This window comes from Saccopteryx leptura, chromosome 5 (assembly GCF_036850995.1).
Source record: "Saccopteryx leptura isolate mSacLep1 chromosome 5, mSacLep1_pri_phased_curated, whole genome shotgun sequence".
Classification (NCBI taxonomy): Eukaryota; Metazoa; Chordata; class Mammalia; order Chiroptera; family Emballonuridae; genus Saccopteryx; species Saccopteryx leptura.
Genome location: NC_089507.1, coordinates 70,136,041 through 70,161,980, shown reverse-complemented (window position 1 = coordinate 70,161,980; position 25,940 = coordinate 70,136,041). Strand labels below are relative to the sequence as shown.

Below are 25,940 nucleotides of genomic sequence, written 5' to 3'. Positions count from 1 at the left end.
ATCTTAGGCCTGTGGAATGCCGTTGGCCAAGGCCAGGCAGGTTCACATTGGATCCCGGCAGATGGTAGAGAAACGGTGGAGCTGGAAAGCATTGGGCCATTCCATTTAATAGAGTCTCACAAAGATGGACGAGCACCCTGGCTGGGGAAAACTGCTTCTCAGGCAAAGAAACAGCAAAAATGGCCCCTCACAGTGGCAAGCAGGCAATCCGCCATCTGCAGGCCCCCTGAGTGCAAGCACCTGTAACCTTATATAGGCTATGCACAATGTGGCTCAGCCACATGCCCACGCACCAGTCAGGCAAAGTACTCACAACCGGTCAACCAGCAAGCAAGCCTAACACAGCTGCTTCCCTACAGCCTATTTGTTTTAAATTCAGGTTAATCCTGTACTTTTTCAGCTTTCTTGCAAGACGCCTAACAATCTATATCGTTCTGTCTTAGGTTTGTCTTCTTTTTATGTCATATATAATTTGAAACCTTTGTACATTAAAAAGAATTTTTTTTCTATTTCTTTTGTCAAAATAATTTATGTGTTGTCTTAGCTTTGCCTCCATTAAGTCTTTTATTGCCCAGGAATGAGTGTTTAAAACAGAGCTTCTTAAACTTTATAATGCTTAAAAATCAACCTGGGCAGCTTGCTAAAACTCAGGTATTGGGCCTCAGGTCCAGAGAGTCTGACTCAGTAGGTCAGGGCTCAGGTCTGAGAACCAGTATTTCTAGTAAGCACCCAGATGGCTAGAGTGTTACCATTCAGAAACCACACTTCCCAGGCATAGCTTCAGTCTATAATTTAAAATAGCATCCCTAAAATTTAATGAGGGGGCTGAATGTGCTTAACAGCAGATTGCAGAACTAGCCTTCTTGGCTTTGAATATTGAAGCCATCACCCCTGCAAGCTGTGTGACTATGGGGAAGTTAACCCTTCTGTGTGCGTGCCAGTTTCCTAATCTGTCAAATGGGTTCAATGATTCTGCCTATCTCACAGGGTAGTTGTGAGGATTAAATAATTGTGGGAACAGACTATCTCCATATGTATTTACCCTTGTTAGTACTAAGTGTTGCTCAATTCATGATTATACATTATGATGGAAACACCAGTAATAAGAATTCACATGAATACCAAAAGCTTTTCTTTGATGTAGATGTTACCCCAGGGTTTAATCATGAGTTAAACATGTTCTTATGTATGAATGGATGTTCTAGGCTATAAGCTAGCACTTCCCACCAAAAGAAGACAGAGCAAATGATGTGGAAAATTTGACAAGGGCCTGATCACATAGGGCCTTACTTACTGTTCTCCAAGCTTGGATTTGACTGACAGTGGTGGAAGCCATTAACATAGCATGAAGCTGAGAAGTGCAATCAGAATTGCATCTCGTTGCAGTATGGAGGCCAGTTTGAAAGAAGGTGAAGCTAGAGTCTGACACCTGTTTGAACAGACTATTGTAATCATACTGGAGAGAACAAAGGTTTGAACTAAGGTAGAAGGGTAAACATGAAGCAGGGATCCTGTGGTTCAGGTGATGGAATGGAGCATATGCCATGACCCAGAAAGGAAAATGATACTGTATTAAAATTCCTCAGCTTATGCCTCTTCTCTGTGTCACAGCTCCATGAGGCTAAAGACTGAGCCTAATTCCCAGGTAGCCTAGCACCTTAGCTCCTAGTAGGTCCTTGATGGATGTTTGGTGATTGAATAGGTAAGGGAGAATAAATTAAATCTTCTCCAATCTCATATCTCTCCTCTCTTGCTTTTGTTCTTATAACATTGACCTTTCTTCAGGCATTTGAAAATGCCAAACTGTGACCTCTAGCCCAGGGCTGTTAAACTATTGCCCTTGAGGAAAATCCATATTAACACCTATTTTTAAGATAGTTTTATTAGAACATAGCCACACCCATTTGATAATGTAGTTTCTCTGGCTACTTAGAGCTACAACAGCAGGGTAGAGTAATTGTGACAGAGACTACCTGGGCTATGAAACCCAAATAATTTACTATCTGACTCTTTACAGAAAAAGTTCACTGATCCCTGCTCTAGTTCTTTGAAATGACTGATTTATAACTCTACCCTCAAAAAAGCTGTAATAATCAAAACTGTGGTACTGGCATAAAGTTAGATATGCAGACCAATGGAATAGAGAGTACAGAAATAAACTCTCATATACATGATCAATTTAGTTTTTTCAAGAGTACCAAGACCATTCATTGGAGAAAAGGTAGTCCTTTCAACAAATGGTGCTGGGAATACTGAATATTCACATGCAAAAGAATGAAGTTAAACCCTTCTATTATATAAACTAAGTAAAAAAGGACTAAAGTCGTAAATGTAAGAGCTTGAATAAACTCTTATACATAAACATAAAACTCTTATACATAAACAGAGGGGAAAAGCTTCATTGCTGAGACCAGCTCAGCATTGGGTGTGCATGAAAGGAAGGTGCTGCAGGACTTAAGAAAAAACACACAAAACACAACCTAGAGAAAAGATGGGTACAGCGGACTCCCAGCCTCTAGGACTGAGAGCCCAGATCTCTGCAGCCTCGACATATTTATTGTTTTTTTGCTCATCAAGCAAGTTAGCATAGCCTGGGTCAAATTAGTCTACAATGGATTAGGGTGCAGAGAAAGATGACCAACCGATGCCCCCCCGGCATGTAGAAAAATGGCTCCAGGGATCAGCTGCTTCCTATAAACAATCATGGTAGTGCTGGCCACAGCAGCATTCTGCCCCCGCAGGACTTGACCTTCCGAAGTCCACACCACAGACTTGTCTCAAGGCTGCAGTTTAATCTCTCAGCCATTTTCCTATACTTCATGACATTGAATTTGACAGTGATTTCCTGGATATGACACTAAAAAACAGGCAACAAAAGAAAAACTTGATAAATTGTACTACATCAAAGTTAAAAACTTTTATGCATTAAAGGACATTATTAAGAGAGGGAAAAGACAACTTACCGAATGGCAGAAGTGTTTGCAGATCATATATTTGATACAGGGTTAATATCTAAAATATATAAAGAACTTGTACAGTTCAATAACAAAAGTCAAACAACCCAACAAAAAAAAAAGAGCAAAGGAATTGAATAGATATTTCTTCAAATGACTAATAAGCATATAAAAAGTTGCTCAGCATCACTAATCATCAGAGAAATGTAAGCTAAAACCACAATGAACTACTACTTCATAACCATTAGAATGAATTTAAAAAGAAAAAAGGAGCCTGACCAGGTGTCCCAGTAGAGCCCAAGCTCTAGTCAATCAGGCATCCCTGATTCGACTTCCCCGTGCAGTGGGACACTCCTGCTTATCAGCAGGGCTGGCAGCCTCTTCGAGACTACTCTTGAGGTGGCTATGAAGATGCTACTGATAAGAGCCGACACTGCCACCAGAGGAAAAACACAACCGACACACAAATTAGTTGCAAGAATCACACAGGCTATTTATTACTCACAAATCCTTTTGGCGTGCCTGGGTACAGCTTAAGGGGGCCCCGTCGGTGTGCTCCTCTCCGCTATCTTTGGTCAGAGCTCAGAGCTGTTTGGAGACAGTCCACGTTCACCTTGGAGTCTGGGCGACTACTGCAACAGGGGACCCCTCAGCTTTAGTACCTTTTCTGGCCAATGCCTTCTAACAGGTGTCAATCTACAGGATTATCACCTCAAACCTTTTTGGGAGTTCCTTGCAGGGAACCCCTTTTATGTTAATCTACTGAAATGTTACATCAAATCACTTTTTAAGATGTTCTTATTTACGTTAATTTACAAAGTTATGACATCAAGCCACTTCTTATCTATGTAAAACTTCACACACACATTATATTAATTCCTATCCAGACAGCATAACTTTATTTAATTTCCTTAATTAATTTTAACATTATATCTTAATTACTTTTACATATCTTCCATATTTTTTATATTTCTATATATTTAATTACTATAACATTATATTACTACAACACCAGGCAGTGGTGTACTGGATATAGAGTCAGATTGGGACACAGATTCAAAACCCCAAATTTGCCGGTTTGAGCACAGGCTCATCCTGCTTGAGCATGGGGTTGCTGGCTTGAGCCCAGAACTCGCTGGTTTGAGCCCAAGGTCACTGGCTTGAGCAAAGGGTCACTTACTCTGCCGTAGCCCCTCAGTCAAAGCACATAGGAGAAAGCAATCAATGAACAACTAACGTGCCGCAACAAAAACTTGATACTTCTCATCTTTCTTCCTTCCTGTCTGTCTGTCCCTATCTGTTTCTCTCTCTGTATCTCTCTCTCCCTGTTGAAAAAAAAAAAAAAAGAAAAAAGAAAAATAACTGTTGTCATGGATGTGAAGACACTGGAACATTTGTGCTTTGCTGGTAAAAATGTAACATGCTGCGGTTGCTATGGCAAACAGCTCGCCAGTTCCTAAAAAAATTAAACATAGAATCGCCAAGCAATCGAGCACTTCCACTTCTGGGTATATACCAAAGGAATTGAAAACAGGCATTCAAAGAGAGATTTGCACACCCTTATTTATAGCAGCATTACATATTCACAGTAACCAAAAGGCAGAAGCAAAAATTGTGTCCAGCAACAGATAAATACAGTACCACAAAATGTGGTATATGCATATAATGAAATATTACTATATTATTCCACCTTAAAATTTTTGACACATGCTTCAACATGTGTTATGATGTTATGCTAAGTGAAATATACCAGTTATCAAAGAACAAATACTGTGTGATTCCACTTATAGGAGGTACCTGCAGTAATCAAATTCATAGAAACAGAAGGTAGAATATTGGTTGCCATTGGGAAGAAAAGGGAGTAAGAAGCTATATGTAATGGGTACAGATTTTCCGTTTGGGAAAATGAAAAAAGTTCTGTAGATGGATGATGATGACGGTTGTATAATAATGTGAATGTACTTAATGTCATAAAACTCTGTCTTTAAAAATGATAAATTTTATGTTATGGATATTTTACCATAATAAAAGGAAAACACTCTACCCTCAGGTCTTTATATAGCTAATTCTCACTTATTATTCCGTTTTCAGCTCAAATGGTATCTCCTCAAGGAAGCCTTTCATTACTCTATGTAATTTCCTTGTAAGACATATCACTAACTGAACTATATTATGTATATAATTATACACATATGCCTTCATCAGAATGTAAGCTGCTGAGGAGAGGGTCTTTGTCTAATTCAAGCTGTACTTACCTCTTAGTTCTTGGCAAATGGTAGGCGCTCAATACACGTGGAATAAAGTAATAAAAACCGCTTAGTGAGAAAAAGAAATGGGGCTCCACCTGGAGGTTGAATTAGTAAATGTACTCCACGGGAGCTTTAAATGGACAATATTCAAAAGTTAAAGTCAAACTGAAAATTTAACTTCACTATCTTAGGTGTGATGGTGGAGTGAGGGGTGTGGAAGAGAAATGAATCGCATATATTTGTGTAAAATATTTCCTTTCAACGACTTTCTGTATGAACTCCCTTTTCAGCCTTCCAATTCCCAGGGCTTAGCGAACCCTCTTTCCTCCCGTGCATCACCCATCCATTTACCGACCGTCTGCGGCTGCTTTTACACTGCAGTGCCGGGGCAGAGTGCTTGGGACAGCAGCTGCATGGCCCACAAGCCTAAAATATTTAAAGTCTACCTTTTACAGAAAAAAAAAAAAAAAAAGCTAACCAATCCCTAATGTAGAAAAAGATAATAGACAAGAGATATTTGTTTACTCTTTTCCAAGAACTTTAATGATACTTGTTCAAGTCAATCTACAAGTATTTATTGAGCACCTACTTGTTTCAGGCACTGTCTTAGGCACTGGGTATAGAACAGTAAATGAAATAGAACTGCACTTTTGTAAAGGTCACCCTCTAGTGGGAGAAGACAGATAACAGACAATACCCAAATAAATAATATAGTATGTTAGAAGATGAGAAGGGCTGGAGAGAAAAGTATAGTAAGGGAAGGGCTAATCAGGAATGCAAAAGACAGGTTTTGCAACTTTAAATAGAGTGGAGGAGAGCATTTGGGGAGAAGCAATGGAGGCAGGAGTATGGCTAACATGTTAGAGGAATACCTAGGAGCCCAATGTAGATGGAGGAACCATTCCTCTCTCTGGTCCCCACCCCCACACGTTCTTGCTCTGTGCAGTATTGGCTTCTCACTTACGGTATATACCTCATGCTGTAGGACAGCATCCCAACCTTGCATGGTGTCCCATCTGGCAGTATAACTGAACCTTCATCAGGCCAGTTCACTGTTCTGACAAACTAGCTGCTTCTGCGTGATAAGCGTATGTAGTGGATTTGGAGAGCATGAGCACATTTTCCAACCTCCTTGGCCACAACATATGCCTTGGTCAGAGACAGTGTTATGTTGGATATCATAGCTATCGATGAGCCATTTTCTAACTTCATGATAATACTGTTGGTAGAAGCTCTGCAGGCAGGGGAAGTAAGTTTTTACCCAGAGTATGTAGCTATCCCTGAGAGTATGAAGAACTGTTCTCTTCATGATGGGAGGAGTCTATTGTAATCAATTGTTACTAGGTGCCATCTGTCACCCTGGACAATGGTGCCATATCATGGCTTAGTATTGGCCTCTGCTGTTGGCAGATTAGGCATTGATCCCTAGATATAGCCAGACTGGCCTTGGGGAGGTGAAAACCATTTGATTACACTTCTGTCCATGCTGTAGGGACCCACTGAGCAAGCGCTGGTATGCCTGGAGAAAGAGGCATCCTCATATTTACAAAATAGGTCCTCTCGCTCATCTGATGTCTAACAGTCTCCACCACCATGGATACCCTCTACTGTATATATACATGGCACACAAATATTCTCACACTTTGTGCCACAGCAAGAGGCCCATACACAGTACATCTTGTTACCAATTGTTCAAATAGAGTTCTTTCCAAGTCCCCAACCAGCTGGCCTATATAGTAGCCACTGCTGCAAATCATTATAGATACCTCTGGCCACAAAATAAACAAACAACTAAATATACCTCTCAAAGTTCTGTGTACTTGGAAGATTTCCCTTCTGCATGGTCCTCTATGGTCATGCCTGAGCGTACTACAGTGGACATCCACATTTGTCAGTGTAGTGTCATTTGCAGATCCATCTGAGAACTGAACCTGCACTTTATTCTCTTCTGTGACCTGCTCATTGGGAACTCTCCAAGAGGACACTCGTGTAATTTGAAGAAAATACAGAGAAGTGGTAGGAGAAGGTACTTGGAAGTTGGAGCCAAATGGTCACATACAGTGTGTCCGTAAAGTCATGGTGCACTTTTGACTGGTCACAGGAAAGCAACAAAAGACGATAGAAATGTGAAATCTGCACCAAATAAAAGGAAAACTCTCCCAGTTTCATACCTATTCAGTGCAGTTCGATGTGGGCTCACGCACAGATTTTTTAGGGCTCCTTAGGTAGCTATCCCGTATAGCCTCTACAGACTCGTCACTGACTGATGGCCTACCAGAACGGGGTTTCTCCACCAAACTGCCGGTTTCCTTCAACTGCTTATCCCACTGAATAATGTTATTCCTATGTGGTGGTGTTATAAACGCGCTGATATTCACGTTGCACTTTGGTCATGGATTTGAACTTAGCAAGCCACAGAACACACTGAACTTTCCTCTGTACCATCCACATCTGACTGGCATGGCCGTGGGCTGTTCCGCTATATACACGGTGTTACGTCATCATCTGTGCATGCGCACATGCTGCCACATCATCCTACAGAAACTGGAAGGGTTTTCCTTTTATTTGGCGCAGATTTCACATTTCTATCGTCTTTTCTTGCTTTCCTGTGACTGGTCAAAAGTGCACCATGACTTTACGGACACACTGTATATTACTTGTGCCTCTGGACCTGCTGGGGCCTGGTCTTTTCTACACTGCTTCCATGTTATGATGGAAATGTTGCTGTGTACATCAGTTGTGTGGTTCATGATTGTCACTCCATGTGGGATCCATGATTAGACTAACTCAGCCGAGATTCCATCTATCTGCTAATCTACGTGTCTCCATTCTGAAGTTTTGAACCTGGTGGCATTTGGTGTTGCTGAAGGTCAATGCAATTTCAGAGGTTGTATCTAGTAATCCCCAGAAGCATTGAATACTTCCTCGGCCAAGTGGAAAGCTCTAAGGGGTAGTAGTACTATATTTAAGATGAATTCCTGAACAGAAAGATTAGCAACACTTGTGAACTCATTTAAAATGCAAATTCATAAGTATTACTCCAGTTCTTCTAAATCAGAATCCTGGGAATACATCCCAAGAATTAGTCTTTTTTTTTTTTTTGTATTTTTCTGAAGCTAGAAACGGGGAGAGACAGTCAGACAGACTCCCGCATGTGCCCGACCGGGATCCACCCGGCACGCCCACCAGGGGCAACGCTCTGCCCACCAGGGGGGCAATGCTCTGCCCCTCTGGGGCGTCGCTCTGCCGTGACCAGAGCCACTCTAGCGCCTGGGGCAGAGGCCAAGGAGCCATCCCCAGCGCCCGGGCCATCTTTGCTCCAATGGAGCCTCGGCTGCAGGAGGGGAAGAGAGAGACAGAGAGGAAGGGGGGGTGTGGAGAAGCAAATGGGCGCTTCTCCTATGTGCCCTGGCCGGGAATCGAACCCGGGTCCCCCGCACACCAGGCCGACGCTCCACCGCTGAGCCAACCAGCCAGGGCCCCAAGAATTAGTCTTTTAATGGAGAGTCTCAACACATTAAAAGATTGAGAAGCATTGTCTTACATCAGTGGTTCTCAACCCAGAGTGGTTTTTGCCCCTCAGAAAGAGCTGCCAAATACTCAACAGGGCTCCCAGTTAAATTTTAATTTTAGATAAACAACAAATAATTTTTTAGTATAAGCACGCCCTTCTGCAATCATTTGAATCTGAAATTCGAATTTAATTTGTATTTTTATTTGCTAAACCTGATAACCCTACTCCCCAGGACAGACTTGGCAATGGTTTGGCAAACATTTGACTGTCACAACTGGGCAAAAGGATATGTGTGTGCTGCTGACATCTAGTGGGCAGAGGCCGGATATGCTGCTAAATATCCTGCAATGTACAGGATGATCTACCCGCCAAAATACCCAACCCTGAATGTCAGTGATGCCAGGGTTAAGAAGCACCGACTTGAAGGAAGATTCATGGTACACACAAATGGCCATGTTGCAAGATCTTTTCCCGAAAGTACCCAGATTTCCCCTCAGAGGGGCTCTCGGTTTCTAAACTGACTTAGGTCTGGGTATTGGGTACAAAATACACTTTGGCAACTTGAGTTAGGTTCTGCCCAGCAGACTTAGATTTTTTTCTACCTACACATGTCAAGCAACACCTTAGTAAACTGTCAATGTATGATTCCATAATCAATCAGCCATTGCCACAAAGCACAGAAGGTCAAACACTGATTATGTGCTCCATCCCTGCGGTTTACTGTGGTAGTTGCACCAAATTGTCTCTAATGGTCAGCACTAGACCACTAAACCTGGCCTTTAGCATGGCAAATCCATGATTCCCACTGAGATTAGGGCATACACTTTCACTGTGGCCCCCCTCCAGTATCTCTGACCTAGAGAGCTCTTCAAAGATCCTGGTGCCAGCCTCACTAATAAATTTCCTAATGTTTTGGTGAAAAGAGCGACATTTGGATTTTCCCAGAGGGGTTTAGTTAGGAGGTGGCTGAACAGGTTGTGCATAATGGGTCGATTTCCCCAAAAGTTGCTTATTTTATTTTATTTTTTCTTATTTTTGTCTACAGTATGCTAGAGAATTGCTGGCATTTCAACCTCATTAATTCTAGGCTATCAGTAAGTCCAGGCTTTTGTTAGCTAACCTTTTAAACTGTTAACACTATCCTCAGTATTCCACCATGTTCTATACCAAAATCTGAGGGAACTGACCCAAGTCAATGTGTTTATTCGAGTTTTTTTCTTATTTCTTGAGTTTGGCCTTTGCATTTGTGGTGTCAGCTGTCACTTAAATTCTTTCACTTCTGATTTTATTTATTTGGGTCCTCTCTCTTTTTTTCTTGAATATAATTAAAGGCTCATCAATTTGATTTCTCTTTTTCAGAGAACAAGCTCTTGCTTTCATTGATCTTTTATATTGTTTTTTCAGATTCTGTTGCACTTATTTCCACTCTGATCTTAATTATATCCTTTTTTCTACTCAGTTTGGACTTCGCTTGTTGTTCTTTTTTTTTTTTTTTTAGTTCCTTTAGGTGTAAGGTTATATTGTTTATTTGAGATTTTTCCATGTCAATGAATTTGGCTTGACTATTTTATTTTATCTCCATTAGCTTAACACCCTTAGAATCTATACCCTTGGCTCCTCCCCAAGCTTCTGTAGATACAAGTTGGCAAAGTCATGTCAATCTGTCAGGGAATAGGCTCTTTCCTTCTAGAGCAGGCCTAGAAGTGCTACTCTCTCTGGAGTAATGTTCCAGCTTTGTACTGCTGCATACAAACCTCTCTATAACTAAGAGGCTTAAAACAATAACTTAATATTATGTCTTGTGGTTCTGATAGAATGGATTTGAGGGAGAATGAGAGAGGGACTGGGGAAGTGAGTAAAGAGAATTCTTTTGAAGAGTTTTGTTGTAAAAGAGCAGAGCAATAGAGCAGTGGTAGAAAGATGTAACATAAAGAGAGATGTTGAAGATGAAAGAAATAAATAATAGCATGTCTGTATGCTGCTGGGAATGATTCAGTAGACAGGGATAGATATAGAGGTAGATATACTTATATAGATACATAATATGCAGTATACAAATATATAGCATGTAGACAATAATACCTATGTCCATATCTGATAATGTAGAAGAGAAAGGAGACAATTGTTCTCACTGAGTTAGGAAAGAGGGGATGGGATTTACTGCAAAGTGGGACATTGCCTTAGGCCTTAAACAGGAGCATGGGCAGTTAGTTCATCGAGGCCAGAGTTATGGGAAGGAAGGCAGAGTATGCTGGTAGGTGGGTATATATGGTGCAGGGAACCCAGAAGTCTTCTTTAGCTTGCTTCAGTTTTCTTAGTAAAGTAGGGAAGACAGTTATCAGCTGAGAATGACTGTGGGGGAGAGTACTGAGGAGAAAGAAATCATGACATTGAAACAGGAAAATAGAAAAGTGAATGGGAGAGAGAAGTAGGGTATAAGTTGCTGGACACCACTGAGAAGCCCCAGCATTAAGATTCTTGATCATGAACTTAAATCAGATAAATCATTATCCTTATGTGTTTTTCTCTACCCACATTCAGCTTCAGGGATGTAGGCACTGAACAGCGGTGAATTTTACTAAGTTTGTAGTTTTACCAAGTAAGTAGTAATACAAAAGATGAGCAAAGGAGTTGAGGGTGTTTGCAAGGGTATTACTATAATGAATGATGGTAGAATTTCAGCTGGTATGGAGACAGAAGGGAACAATGGGGGATGAGGCATTGTGAAATAATAGCAACAGCAAAGGATTGTAGGTCATGTGGGGATCAAAGGTTTACTGACTTTGAGTTATTAGAAGGACCGAGGTAGAAATATGTGACATGGTAGTCAGGCAGTGAGATGCATGAAATAATGAGGTTGATAACGACAATGTCTTGGTCTATGACTTGGGAGTGCATAGCAGAGGCAGGGTGGAGAACAAAGGCATTGGAGAAGCTCAAAGTGGTCAGAGGCCAGCGTACTGGGAAAAATCTCCTATGTGTATATTGAATGCACCAATAAGTAAGACAGAAGTAATGTTAGAGAAAGTGACAGTGTACCAGATGGGGGAAGAATGTCCTGGCGTCCAAAAACAGCAATCACTATCAAGGTGATTCAGTGAGAAAGTCTGATGACAAAAAATTCAAAGCTGAGATATTTGAGGGGAAGTTAGTAGATTTTCCACTTTGACATGTTCGTATTTTTGTGGCAGTTTCTCCTCTCAGAATAAACATATCAAAATGTGAAATTCACTAATTTAACCTTCGAAGAAAACTCCATTTCCATAAAGATATTTCATGCTTTAGTCACAAGAGGGCGCCAAAGATTATTTTTATTTTCATCCAAAGCTAGGACAACCATATTTATGTACTTTTAAAGGGGGCATAACTAGTAATTACTTTGGACAATATGTATAAACTGGGACTCTTCCATGCAAACTGGGACATATGCTCACACCCTGCCTGCACAATGTGAGCATAGCCAATTTAATCATGAGCTAGTGCTCCACTAAAAGCTCTAATTCCCCAAGATCACTATTAATACTTTTGACACACAAACATATTAGAAAGAGAAAAATGACTAAACTTGCTTGTATCTTAAGGAGAAGTTTAAGACTTTCCTCTCAGCCCTGGCCGGTTGGCTCAGTGGTACAGCATCGGCACGGCGTGTTAATGTCCCAGGTTCGATTCACAGCTAGGATACACAGGAGAAGCACCCATCTGCTTCTCCACCCCTACCCCTCTCCTTTCTCTCTCTCTCTTCTCCTCCCGCAGCCAAGGCTCCATTGGAGCAAAGTTGGCCCTGGTGCTGAGGATGGCTCCATGGGCCTCTGCCTCAGGTGCTAGAATGGCTCCGGTTGCAGCAAAACAATGCCCCAGATGGGCAGAGCATCGCCCCCTAGTGGGCTTGCCGGCTGGATCCTGGTCAGGCACATGTGGGAGTCTGTCTCTCTGCCTCCCTGCCTCTCAGTTTAGAAAAATTAAAAAAAAAAGACTTTCCTCTCTAACCTATCCCCTAATTATATTTATTTCCTATCTCATTTCCTCCCTCAGTATAATCCTCATTTGACTATATCTTTAAACTTGTGAGAGAATTGCTTTATTCCCCAAACTATCTTAGTCATTTAAAGTATACTAAAATATTCTCTAATTCAATTAGTCCTATTTTCTTTTTTTAAAATAAATAATTTATTTAATTATTGACTTTAGTGAGAGAGGAAGGAAGGGGAGAGAGAGAGAGAGAGAGAGAGAGAGAGAGAGAGAGAGAGAGAGGGAGATAGGAACATTTATCTGCTCCTGTATGTGCCCTGATTGGGGATCAAACCAGCAACCTCTGTGCTTTGGGGCAATGCTCTAAGCAAGTGAGATATCCAACCAGGGCTCTTATTCCAATTTTTAAACTGAATTTACGGGGGTGACGTTGGTTAATAAAACCATGTAAGTTTCAGGTGTACAACTCTATAATACATCATCAGTACATTGCACTGTGTGCTCATCACTCTAAGTTTTCATTAGTTCTTTATTGTTCATCTTTTATCCTCTATATTTTTATGGTAATTATTTCTGTACTTGTTTTATTTCTTCTTTTGGACATGACTTAACATTCTGGACACGCGGAAAAATAGATGTTGAAACTGGCTGATCTTAAGTGCTCAATCACCTTTTCTTCCTTCTCAATAAGCCAACTGCTCTCTCAACAAGTACAAATAAAATCAACTCCTGCTGATGTTATTTTTTTTTGAAAAGTTATTATTTATTTATTTATCTCTAGCTACTGGTAGCACATTCTCTTTTAAAAATATTTTTAAAGTATAGTTGACATCCAATATTGTGTTAATTTCAGGTAGTGCACTCTTAACCCACCATTCCTTTTGCTTTGAAGCTGTATCTTTCATCATCCTTGAAGTAGCTAAAAAAAAATAAAAATAAAAATAAGTGGAATGTAAGGCTGCTGGGGAAAGCATTTCAAATTAATTAAGAATGGGTTTACAATTTGTTTTTGTCCCCTTAACTAACACAGAAATATTGGATTACTTACATTCTTACACTTACTTGTATCTAATTAGACCAAAAGAAATTTAGTTACCAAACCATGTATGAATTAGCAATGTTCTAAATTTGTCTGGAACACTCACAAAGTGATTCTCTTATAGAGGGTGCTTAGGTTTCTTAAAAATATTTGTCTTTTTAAAGATGGATATAAAGAGGGGTCCACCACCTAGTCACAAAACGTAAGTAGCATGCACTCCTATTAAAACTGGATGAAAAGTCACTGACAGTTGGGGAAAATGGTGAATACCAAAAGGGATTTTTGTTTGCATATTTGCCTTTAGGTTATCTTTGGGCAAGAAAAAACTCAGTATATTACTAATAACATACTCTCTTGCATTGAAAATTCATTATTATTTTATACAGCAACACAACCCCTGCTAATAAACTGAAAAATGCTTTCCTTCACTTAGAAGTTTTATTTTCTACTGATTGAAAGAGCTCTATAAACTTTGATTAGAGATATTTAAAAATCATATGTTACTTTGTGCATACCTAAAAAGAAAAAGAAAATTAATTTCTTAAGATGTTCTTAAAGCCTGACTAGGTGGTGGTGCATTGGATAGAGCATTGGACTGGGATGTGGAGGACCCAGGTTCGAGACCCCGAGGTCGCCAGCTTGAGTGCGGGCTCATCTGGTTTGAACAAACCTTACCAGCTTGGACCCAAGTTCACTGGCTCGAGCAAGGGGTTACTTGGTCTGCTGTAACACCACGGTCAAGGTACATATGAGAAAGCAATCAATGAACAACTAAGGTGTTGCAACGAAAAACTGATGATTGATGCTTCTCATCTCTCTCTGTTCCTGTCTGTCTATCCTTATCTATCCCTCTCTCTGACTCTCTCTCTCTCTGTAAAAAAAAAAAAAAAAAAAAAAGATGTTCCTAAAACTTCTTCACCTTCATACACTAACTCTTCTGAATAACTTTTGTCTCAGTGATGGTTTTTCACACAATAACGACCTCTGTGCCTTTAAGAGTACTAGGATATGGCTACCTCTTAAAATAATCCTTAAAGGAACTAAAAGCCATTGTGCCAGGTTCTTAAGCTTCCTACAGTAAACACCCAGGAGCAGTGCTAAATATGACCCATCACCTCCTTCAAGGATTATTTGGTTCTTAAAGGCAAAGAGTAGTTCACTATTGTTTCAGTAATTTTTATTCTTTCTACTGATGCCCATTCTGCAAATTTTTTTATAAATAAATAAATTTTTATTAATTTTAATGAAATGACATAAGTAAATCATGGTACATATATTCAAAGAAAACATGTCCAGGTTATCTTGTCATTCAATTATGTTGCATACCCATCACCCAAAGTCAGATTGTCCTCCGTCACCTTCTATCTAGTTTTCTTTGTGCCCCTCCCCTTCCTCCTTCCCCTCTCCCTCCTTCCCTCCGCCCCCTAACCACCACACTCTTGTCCATGTCTCTTAGTCTCATTTTTATGTCCCACCAATGTATGGAATCATGCAGTTCTTGTTTTTTTCTGATTTACTTATTTCACTCCGTATAATGTTATCAAGATCCCACCATTTTGTTGTAAATGATCCGATGTCATCATTTCTTATGGCTGAGTAGTATACCATAGTGTATATGTGCTACATCTTCTTTATCCAGTATTCTATATATATATATTTTTACAGTGATTAAAGCCTTTAAGCAAACTCTTGGCCAATACAACAAGAATCCATAAAAGAGTAGTGTCCTTAACATGTGCTTTTCCCTGGAGCTCTGCGACTGTGGTGTGGTAAAGAGAACCTTGGGATACACTAAGCGGGTGGCAAACGTAAATTCACAATAGAAGTTGACAAAAGGGAGAGAGAGAGAGCTCTAAATTAGGAGTAGGTCCCAGTCTGAAATATGAGTGGGGCATTGAGGTAGGAGGAATAAAGGAAACACTATATATTAAACAAAGCAGCAGAAAATAGGACTATCAATACCCACAACACAGATCTTTGAGGGAAGAATAAAAAACCTGACTATTTAGGCAAGACATAGTTAAGTGGCCCTTGTACAAATGAGATCAGTTTACCTGCTTCTTGGAAGAAATACCCTAGGCTCGTCCACAGTGTCCTAGATGGGGCCGATGGCCCTGGGCACCTTCAGCCTTCAGTGGCAAACCCCAGCTTTCTGGGCAAGGTTAGGTCATAGGTGGCTGGAGCAGGGCTGGAAGAGACTGAACCCTCCCTTGGAGGAGCGAGGGGGAAGCCCACCTTCCAGTGTCCCTGTTTCCTCACAGCAGAGGCATGTAAGCCTGGCAGGCTTTAGCTCAATGACCTTCCTTTCCACTATTGAAGCAGGACCCAGATGGCATTCTATGAGACCCCTTTGGGGCGTTGGAGCCTTTAAGGGTGTATCCTAAAAGCTGGTAGTTCCCCTGATCTCTATTGGGCTTTTTCTGCCTCTAGGTATCTTAAAAGCCATTCTCAGAAGATCTCGCTGAGGGGTTTGAGGATCCCCATCCGCCTATATAAATCTTTTCCATATATCTGGAGCTATTTGGAAAAAAGACAGAACAGTGTTATTAACTAGATCTAATAAAGAAGGTAGTAGTTTGCAGGCGAAAAAGATTTGGTGTCTCCTGTTCATCAGCATTCAAAAGAAATTTAAAATTTTTAAGTAAAAAGCATGATATGGTAGACCCATAGAAGTTCCAGGATATGCCTCCCCCCTTTTAAATTTTCTTAAATTGACCTTAAAATATTTGCTGGGTATGCTTTAATAATACCTTGACTTTAAAGATTGTAAGAAATACCCATAATTTGAAAGATTTGACAAAATACAGTAAATGCTTTTGCTACATATGCAGGAGCATGATCAGTTTTAACCAGTTTAGGAAATCCAATAATAGAAAAATGCAATACAGACAATGAGCTATAACCTGCTTAGCAGCCTCTCCTGTTCTGGCAGAGGTTACTATAAATCCAGAATAAGTATCCACTGTAACGTGGACATAGGACTGTTTGCCAAATGAAGGTATATGAGTAACCTCCATTTGACAAAGTTATCCTTGTAGGAGTCCTTGAGGGTTATCTCCAAATGAAGGGACAGATTGTAGTATAGGACACCTTGGACAGGATATACCAATCTGCCTTGCTGCTTCCTGAGAAAGTTGAAGCTGTTTCCACAGGGCTGCAGCATTCTGGTGATGAATAGTATGAGACTGAATTGTTCGATCTGTCATGGTTGCTCCAAATAATTTTCTTTTGGATAGCTTGATCAACAAGGGCATTCCCTTGTGCTAAAGCTCCAGGGAGCATGGAGTGAGCTCGAGTATGTCCTATAAAACATGGAGCTCTATGTTGACATACAAGTCTTTGAAGAAAGAGGAACTGCTGAAATATTTCATCAGCAGTTGTCCCTAAGACAGCAGTCTTTATAGTGGAAACAACCGTAAGTAAATATTTGCTGTCTGTATATAGATTAAAGGAGGAATATGGCAAATGCTGAAAAGCCATGATTATGGCATATAATTCTAGTCTTTGAGCTGATTTTACGTTGACTGTTTCAGTATAAAGTTGTCCATTGCTTTGCAAAACCGATTTGCCACTTAGTGGAAGTTTCCCCAAGCCATTGTTGTTGATCCTTTGAAAAAAGGAACAACAATAATTTTGAGGCTCAAAACCTATAAACTGTAAGGGTCACCTATGCCTCTTGATAATCAAGGAGGTGACAAGATCAAAATATGGAAGTGTATTCCATGGGCTATTAGATGCTTCAATGTGCCCAAGCTGTAGCTGCTTTTGTACCAATCGAGCAGCTGCCCTAAGTTTCTCCTGAGAAAGGGGCCATTGGTCTACTCATACAGGATTATCTGATTTACAAGTAATTGGGTCTGCACAATGCATTATTGGGGTAGCAGGAGCTACCAAGGCCCCTATGCTAAATTTTGATATCCTAATCCATGCCTTCTGGTATTGGGTGCCATTTCTATGGGGGTGAGAATTCCTTGCTGTTCTTTCCCTAGTCTCTTAGTGGGCAAAAATCCCCGATCAAGCATCTGAGTACTGACTAAACCATTAGGACCAACAATCAATGCTCCCATATTTTTCAAAACATCTCCACCCCACAAATTAACTGGCCATCCAGGGAGCGCATAAGGCTTAAAAAAAATCCAGAATGACTTTCTTAATCTTCCCAATGTAAAAAACTAGAACTTTGTTGAGGGGATTTACTCTGCCCTATACCTTGTAATTCTGTGGCTGCTGCATGAGTGGGCCAGGAAGGAGGCCAATGTAGCTTAGCAATAAGAGATACATCAGCTCCAGCATCTGAAAGTCCTTTAAGTTTATACCCTTGTATTGTTAGTTCTGTTTCAGGATGTTCCTGACCTATTTTTTTTAAAATCCAATTGGCAAAATCAGAGGAGCCAAATTGCCAATTTTCTTGGGGCCCCTTTTACAGGATGTGGCCTGAGAAGCAGAATTAGCATCCTTATACTATTCTTCTAAATGTTTGAATTAGCCCTGAAACAAATTCTTTTTTTAAATTAATTTTAATGGGTGACACTGATAAATCAGGGTACATATGTTCAGAGAAAACATCTCTAGGTTATTTTGACATTTGATTATGTTGCATTCCCATCACCCAAAGTCCAATTGTCTTCCGTCACCTTCTAACTGGTTTTCTTTGTGCCCCTCCCCTCCCCCAACCCCCTCCTTCCTCTCCTCCCCCCACTCCGTAACCCCCACACTCTTGTCCATGTCTCTGAGTCTCATTTTTATGTCCCACCTATGTATGAAATCATACAGTTCTTAGTTTTTTCTGATTTACTTATTTCGCTTAGTATAATGTTATTAAGGTCCATCCATGTTGTTGTAAATGACCCGATGTCATCATTTCTTATGGCTGAGTAGTATTCCATAGTATATATATACCAAAGCTTTTTAATCCACTCGTCCTCTGATGGACACTTGGGCTGTTTCCAGATCTTTGCTATTGTGAACAATGCTGCCATAAACATGGGGGTGCATTTCTTCTTTTGAAACAGTGCTATGGTGTTCTTGGGGTATATTCCTAAAAGTGGTATAGCTGGGTCAAAAGACAGTTCAATTTTTAATTTCTTGAGGAATCTCCATACTGTATTCCACAGTGGCTGCACCAGTCTGCATTACCACCAGCAGTACAGGAAGGTTCCCTTTTCTCCACATCCTCACCAGCACTTATTCTGTGTTGTTTTGTTGATGAGCGCCATTCTGACTGGTGTGAGGTGATATCTCATTGTGGTTTTAATTTGCATTTCTCTAATGATTAGTGAGGTAGAGCATTTTTTCATATGCCTATTGGCCATCTGTATGTCCTCTTTGGAGAAGTGTCTATTCATTTCTTTTGCCCATTTTTGGATTGGATTGTTTGTCTTCCTGGTATTAAGTTTTACAAGTTCTTTATAAATTTTGATTATTAACCCCTTATCAGACCATTGTCAAATTTATTCTCCCATTGTGTAGTTTGTCTTTTTATTCTGTTCTTATTGTCTTTAGCTGTGCAGAAGCTTTTTAGTTTGATATAGTCCCATTTGTTTATCCTGTCTTTTATTTCACTTGCCCGTGGAGATAAATCAGCAAATATATTGCTGCGAGAGATGTCAGAGAGCTTACTGCCTATGTTTTCTTCTAAGATGCTTATGGTTTTATGGCTTAGATTTAAGTCTTTTATCCATTTTGAGTTTATTTTTTTGAATGGTATAAGTTGGTGGTCTAGTTTCATTTTTTTGCTGGTAGATGTCCAATTTTCCCAACACCATTTGTTGAGGAGGCTGTCTTTACTCCAATGTATGCTCTTACTTCCTTTGTCAAATATCAGTTGTCCATAAAGGTGTGAGTTTATTTCTGGGTTCTCAGTTCTGTTCCATTGATCTATATGCCTGTTTTTATGCCACTACCAGGCTGTTTAGAGTACAATGGCCTTATAGTATAACTTGATATCCGGAAGTGTGATACCTCCACTTTATTCTTCCTTTTCAAAATTGCTGAGGCTATTCGTGTTCTCTTTTGGTTCCATATAAATTTTTGGAATATGTGTTCTATATCTTTGAAGTAAGGCATTGGGATTTTAATTGGTATTGCATTGAATTTATAAATTGCTTTGGGTAATATAGACATTTTAATGATGTTTATTCTTCCTAACCATGAGCACGGTATATGCCTCCACTTTTTTGTATCTTCCCTGATTTTTTTATCAATGTTTTATAATTTTCCTAGTACAAGTCTTTAATCTCCCTGGTTAAATTTATTCCTAGGTACTTTATTTTTTTGGTTGCAATGGTAAACGGGATTGATTCCTTAATTTCTCTTTCTGACAGTTCATTGTTAGTGCATAAAAATGCCTCTGATCTGAGTGTTAATTTTATATCCTGCCACCTTGCTGAATTCATTTATCAGGTCTAGTAGTTTTTTGATTGCGACTTAGGGATTTTTCTATATATACAATATCATATCATCTGCAAATAATGATAGTTTTACTTCTTCTTTTCCAATTTGGATGCATTTTATTTCTTCTTCTTGTCTGATTGCTGTGGCTAGGACTTCCAGAACTATGTTGAATAAGAGTGGTGAAAGGGGACACCCCTGCCTTGTTCCTGATCTTAAGGGGATTGCTTTTAATTTTCGTCCATTGAGTATGATGTTGGCTGTGGGTTTGTCATAGATGGCCTTTATCATGTTGAGGTATGTTCCCTGTATTCCCAATTTGCTGAGAGTTTTGATCATGAATGGGTGCTGAATTTTACCAAATGCTTTTCTGCATCTATTGAAATTATCATGTGGTTTTTCTCCTTCCTTTTGTTTATGTGATGAATCACATTGATTGATTTGCGAATATTGTACCAGCCTTGCCTCGCAAGAATAAATCCCACTTGATCCTCGTGTATGATTTTTTTCATATATTGCTGGATCCGGTTTGCTAATATTTTGTTGAGGATTTTAGCATCTAAATTCATCAGGGATATTGGCCTATAATTTTCTTTTTTTGTGTTATCTTTGCCTGGTTTTGGAATCAGAATTATGCTCACCTCATAAAAGGAGCTTTGAAGTCTTTCTTCCTCTTGAATTTTTTGAAATAGCTTGAGAAAGATAGGAGTTAGTTCTTCTTTGAATATTTGGTAGAATTCACTGGTGAAGCCATCTGGCCCAGCACTTTTCTTTTTTGGGAGTTTTTTGATAACTGTTTTAATCTCATTTGTTGTAATTGGTCTGTTTAGGTTTTCTGATTCTTCGAGATTAATTTTTGGAAGATTATATGTTTCAAGGAATTTGTCCATTTCGTCTAGGTTGTCTAGTTTTTTGGCGTACAGTTCTTCATAGTATTTTCTTACAATATTTTGTATTTCTGTTGTGTCAGTTGTTATTTCTCCACTCTTGTTTTTAATTTTGTTTATTTGAGCTTTCTCTCTTTTTTTCTTGGTAAGTCTGGTTAAAAGTTCATCAATCTTGTTTACCTTTTCAAAGAACCAGCTCCTGGTTTCATTGATCCTCTGTATTGTTTCTTTAGCCTCTATGTCATTTATTTCTGCTCTAATCTTTACTATTTCCTCCCTTCTACTAGCTCTGGGCTTTACTTGCTGTTCTTTTCCTAGTTCTTTAAGATGTAGGGTCAAGTTGTTTATTTGAGCTTTTTCTAGCTTCTTGAGGTATGCCTGTAATGCTATAAACTTCCCTCTCAAGACTGCTTTTGCTGTGTCCCATAAATTTTGAGTTGATGTATGCTCATTATTGTTTGTTTCTAGGAATTTTTAAATTTCTTCTTTGATCTCATTGTTTACCCATTCGTTATTTAATAACATGCTATTTAGTTTCCAAGTGTTTGAGTATTTTTCAGTTTTTCTGTTGTGGTTGATTTCTAGGTTCATGCCATTGAGATCAGAGAAGGTGCTTGGTATGATTTCAATCTTCTTAAATTTGTTGAGACCGCTTTTGTGCCCTAACATGTGGTCTATTCTAGAGAATGTACCATGAACATTTGAAAAGAATGTATATTCTGCTTCTTTAGGGTGAAATGTTCTCAAGATATCTATTAAATCGAGTTGATCTAGTATGTCCTTTAAGTCTACTGTTTCTTTGTTAATTTTCTTTCTTGATGATCTATCTAGTGATGTTAGTGGGGTATTGAAATCCCCTACTATTATAATATTGCTGTTGATCTTTCCCTTTAAGTCCATCAAAGTCTGCTTTATATATTTAGGTGCTCCTACATTAGGTGCGTAGATATTTATAATGGTTATATCTTCCTATTGGATTTCTCCCTTTATCATTATGTAGTGACCTTCTTTATCTCTTACTATAGTCTTTCTTTTAAAGTTCATTTTGTCAGATATAAGTATTGCTACCCCAGCTTTTTTTTCATTTCCATATGCGTGAAATATTTTTTTTTCCATCCTTTTATCTTCAGTCTATGTGCATCTTTTGTTTTAAGGTGTGTCTCATGTAGACAGCATATGTATGGGTCCTGTTTCCTTATCCACGCAACTACCCCATGTCTTTTGATCAGATCATTTAATCCATTTACATTTAAGGTTATTATTGATATATAATTGTTTATTGCCATTTTAGTCTTTAAAATTGTATTCCTCTTTTGCTATATTCTTTTTCTCCTTTGATCTGTTTACAAAAGGCCCCTTAGCATTTCTTGTAGCCTTGTGTTGGTTGTAGTGAAATCCTTGAGTTCTTTTTTTGTCTGGAAAGCTTTTTATTTCTCCTTCAATTTTAAATGATAGCCTTGCTGGATAAAGTAGTCTTTGTTGTAGGCTCTTGTTCTGCATTACTTTGAATATTTCTTGCCATTTCTTCTGGCCTCAAGTGTTTCTGTTGAGAAGTCAGAAGTCGTCCTTATGGGGGCTCCTTTGGAGGTGATAGTCTTCTTTTCTCTAGCAGCTTTTAATATTTTCTTTTTATCACTTAGCTTTGGTATTTTAATTATGATGTGTCTTGGTGTTGATTTCTTTGGGTTTGTCTTTAATGGAGTTCTCTGTGCTTCCTGAACATGTGAGATGTTTTCCTGCCTAAATTGAGGGAAGTTTTCAGCTATGATATGCTTGAACAAAGTCTCTATCCCTTGTTCTTTCTCTTCTTCAGGAACCCCTATTATGCGGATGTTATTTCTCTTCATGTTGTCACAGAGCTCTCTTAGAGTTTTCTCAGACTTTTTAAGTTTCTTTTTTTTTTTCTGCTTTGCTTCTGTGCCTTTATTTATCTTGTCCTCTAACTTGCTGATTTGATTCTCAGCTTCAGCTATCCTGCTTTTAATTCCTTCCATTGTGTTCTTCATTTCTGATATTGTATTTGTCATTTCTGACTGATTGTTTTTTATTATTTCAATGTCCTTTTTTATATTTGCTATCTCTTTATTTAGGTGTTCATAATGACCATGTATTGTTGTTCTAATATCTTTGAGCATCCTAACAATCGTTATTTTAAACTCTGAATCTGGTAATTTGGTTATATCTGATTCATTCAGGTCCTTTTCTGGAGATTTCTCTTGATTTATTTGTGTTGCATTTCTCTGCCTTCTCATTTTCTCTGTGTAAAAGAAGGTTTTGGCCACTGGGGTCCACTGGGTGTGGCCTCTGTTCCTTAGGTATGGTCTGTCTCCTGGCCCACCACCCCCTCTGCTGTTGCTGCCAGGGTGTTTGAGCATGGGCGTTGCCAGTGCCTGCCCCCTGGGGCTGTTGCTGTGGTTTCCACCTCTCCTTCATAAGAGTGGCTGTGATCACGTGTGATCAAGTACAAGCCTTGGTGGCCTTGGCCTTCGCCCTGCCCCCATAGGTGGCATTATGCTCATCCCTGAAGGCAGGGGTGAGCACCTTTGCTCAGCTGCGGGTCTCCGCCTGTTTCTGGGCTTTCGCCTCGCCCTTGCAGGAGTAGCTTGCTCGTGGGATGGCTGCAAACCTTGGCTCCAAAGGCCAGGTGGGATTGCGTGCCCACGCTCAGTAGCGGGACACTGCCTGTTCTGGGTTTTTGGCTCCACCCCCATGGGAGGAGCCGGCTTCCAAGTCAGGCCACAAGCCTCAGTTCCATGGGCGGGGCAAGGTTGTGCTCCTGTGCCCTTGCTCAAGGGCTGGTCTCCACCCCTTCTGGGGTTCCCGCCCTTCTCCTGCAGGCTGGATTGCAGGCGGCTCGCAGCTGGGCTTGATCGCTTTTGCATGCCCCCTCCTCCCAGCCGGGCAAAACTAAGCTCACACCTGGGCCTCAGTGTTGGCCACCCGGCTTCCACCCTTGCCACTGAACTGTGCTTCTGTGTCCCGCAACCATCCGCCCTCCGGTGAGCCCTCAGCCATGTGGGGTGGGGGCGCTGCAGCTCAGACCCTAACACTCACTACTGTAGTCCCGAAAGCTCCCTCCTTCTAAGCGACTCTGCTCTGAGTGCCGCAGGAGAGCTTGTTTGGCTGATGTCCTGCTTCCCTTTGCTGGTATTGTTGTTTCCAGGGGAAATATTCACTTCAGATTTGGAGAGTGACTCAGCCCAGGGGTTAGGGTGGCTGTTCCTCAAAGTGTTTCTCCCTGTGCCTCCTAGATTACACTCTCTTCCTGCTACTGTGGTCCTCTCCTCTCTCCCCATCCCCCAGAGCCCTGGGTGAGTGGTTGTGAGAGAGGTTTTCTGCATGGTCTCTTTAAGAAGAATCTTGGTTCTGAGAAATCAGTCTCTTTCTCATAAACAGTATCCTATCTTGTTTCCAGCTAAATACTGTCCATACACCTCTTCTAGGCTCTGGGGCTGTGGGCTGGGGCTTTGTTCCTGGGATTCAGGACCCTCCCCTCTCTGCTAAACTCACTTCCCACCACGTGAGTCTCTCCTGGCTGCCGTTCGTTCTGGGGAGCTGGGAAGCTCTCTCCACGTTTCCGCTTTTCCTACCAGTCTCAGAGTGGCTTCTTCAGTGTTCCTTTGTTGAAGAGTCCTCTTAGTTTAGTCCAAAGTTGGTTTTTCCAGATGATCCATTCTGCAAATTTTGACACTGATTCTTCTTATGCTCAGGCTTAGTAAAGTTACAAGTTTTAAGGAAAAACAAAAATGAATAAATAATGAATGCATTGTTTATTAAAATGCCTGCATATTGAAAATAATTGTTATTAAAATTGGATTATCCAGTTATTATTAGACATGAATCAATTAGGTATTTGAACATATCTAAGATAATTTTAATATGAGAATAACTGATATTGAAAATTCCCCCTGAACATAAGTAGATAGCAAACATTTTACTTTAAAGTCACTCAAATAATAAAGCTATCTTCCCTGAAGAAAAAAATATCTAATAAGCTTTTAAGACAGTAAGCCCCATGCCCAGATAGCCTCACGGAGGAATTCCACTAAATGTTTAAGAAAAAAAAGTATACCACCCTGGCCGGTTGGCTCAGCGGTAGAGCGTCGGCCTGGCATGCAGGGGACTCAGGTTCGATTCCCGGCCAGGGCACATAGGAGAAGCGCCCATTTGCTTCTCCACCCCCCCCTTCCTCTCTGTCTCTCTCTTCCCCTCCCGCAGCCAAGGCTCCATTGGAGCAAAGATGGCCCGGGCGCTGGGGATGGCTCCTTGGCCTCTGCCCCAGGCTCTAGAGTGGCTCTGGTTGCGGCAGAGCGACGCCCTGGAGGGGCAGAGCATCGCCCCCTGGTGGGCAGAGCATTGCCCCTAGTGGGCGTGCCGGGAGGATCCTGGTCGGGTCGGGCGCATGCGGGAGTCTGACTGACTGTCTCTCCCCGTTTCCAGCTTCAGAAAAATACAAAAAAAAAAAAAGTATAGCATTTTTCTACAATTTCTTTCAGAAAATAGAAGACAAGGGAATATACTTCCTAACTTATTCTGTGAGACAAGCATTATTCTAATACCAAAACCAGACAAAGATATGACAAAAAACTATAGACCACTATCTCTCCTGACAGATACGTAAAGTCTCGACAAAATATTAGCAAATTGAAACTAACAATGTAAAAAGAATTATATACCACATAAGATTTTACACCAAAAATTATATGCCAAGTGGGATTTATCTAGGTATACAGCCTGGTTCAAAATTTGAAATAAATTAATATAATTTATTACATCAACAGGCTAAAGAAGAAAAATCACATGATCATATCAATAGATGCCCTAAAAGCATTTGACAAAGTTTAACACTCATTCATGATTGAAAACTCTCAGCAAACTAGGAATAGAGGAAAACTTCCTCAGTTTAATAAAGAACATGTACAAAAAGTCTATAGCTAA

General features: G+C 40.2%; 2 protein-coding genes and 1 pseudogene across 4 annotated transcripts in view; 2 read left to right on the top strand and 1 right to left on the bottom strand.

Moving 5' to 3' along the window:
• Positions 1-25,940, bottom strand: part of HERC3 (HECT and RLD domain containing E3 ubiquitin protein ligase 3) — an 809,237-nt gene that overhangs the window by 569,895 nt on the left and 213,402 nt on the right. The gene's annotated exons all lie outside the window — the stretch shown is intronic.
• The window catches only part of ABCG2 (ATP binding cassette subfamily G member 2 (JR blood group)), a 122,996-nt gene that overhangs the window by 2,977 nt on the left and 94,079 nt on the right, over positions 1-25,940 (top strand). The window lies entirely within an intron of this gene.
• LOC136405553 (E3 ubiquitin-protein transferase MAEA pseudogene) overlaps positions 9,074-25,940 on the top strand; it is a 35,252-nt pseudogene continuing 18,385 nt past the window's right edge.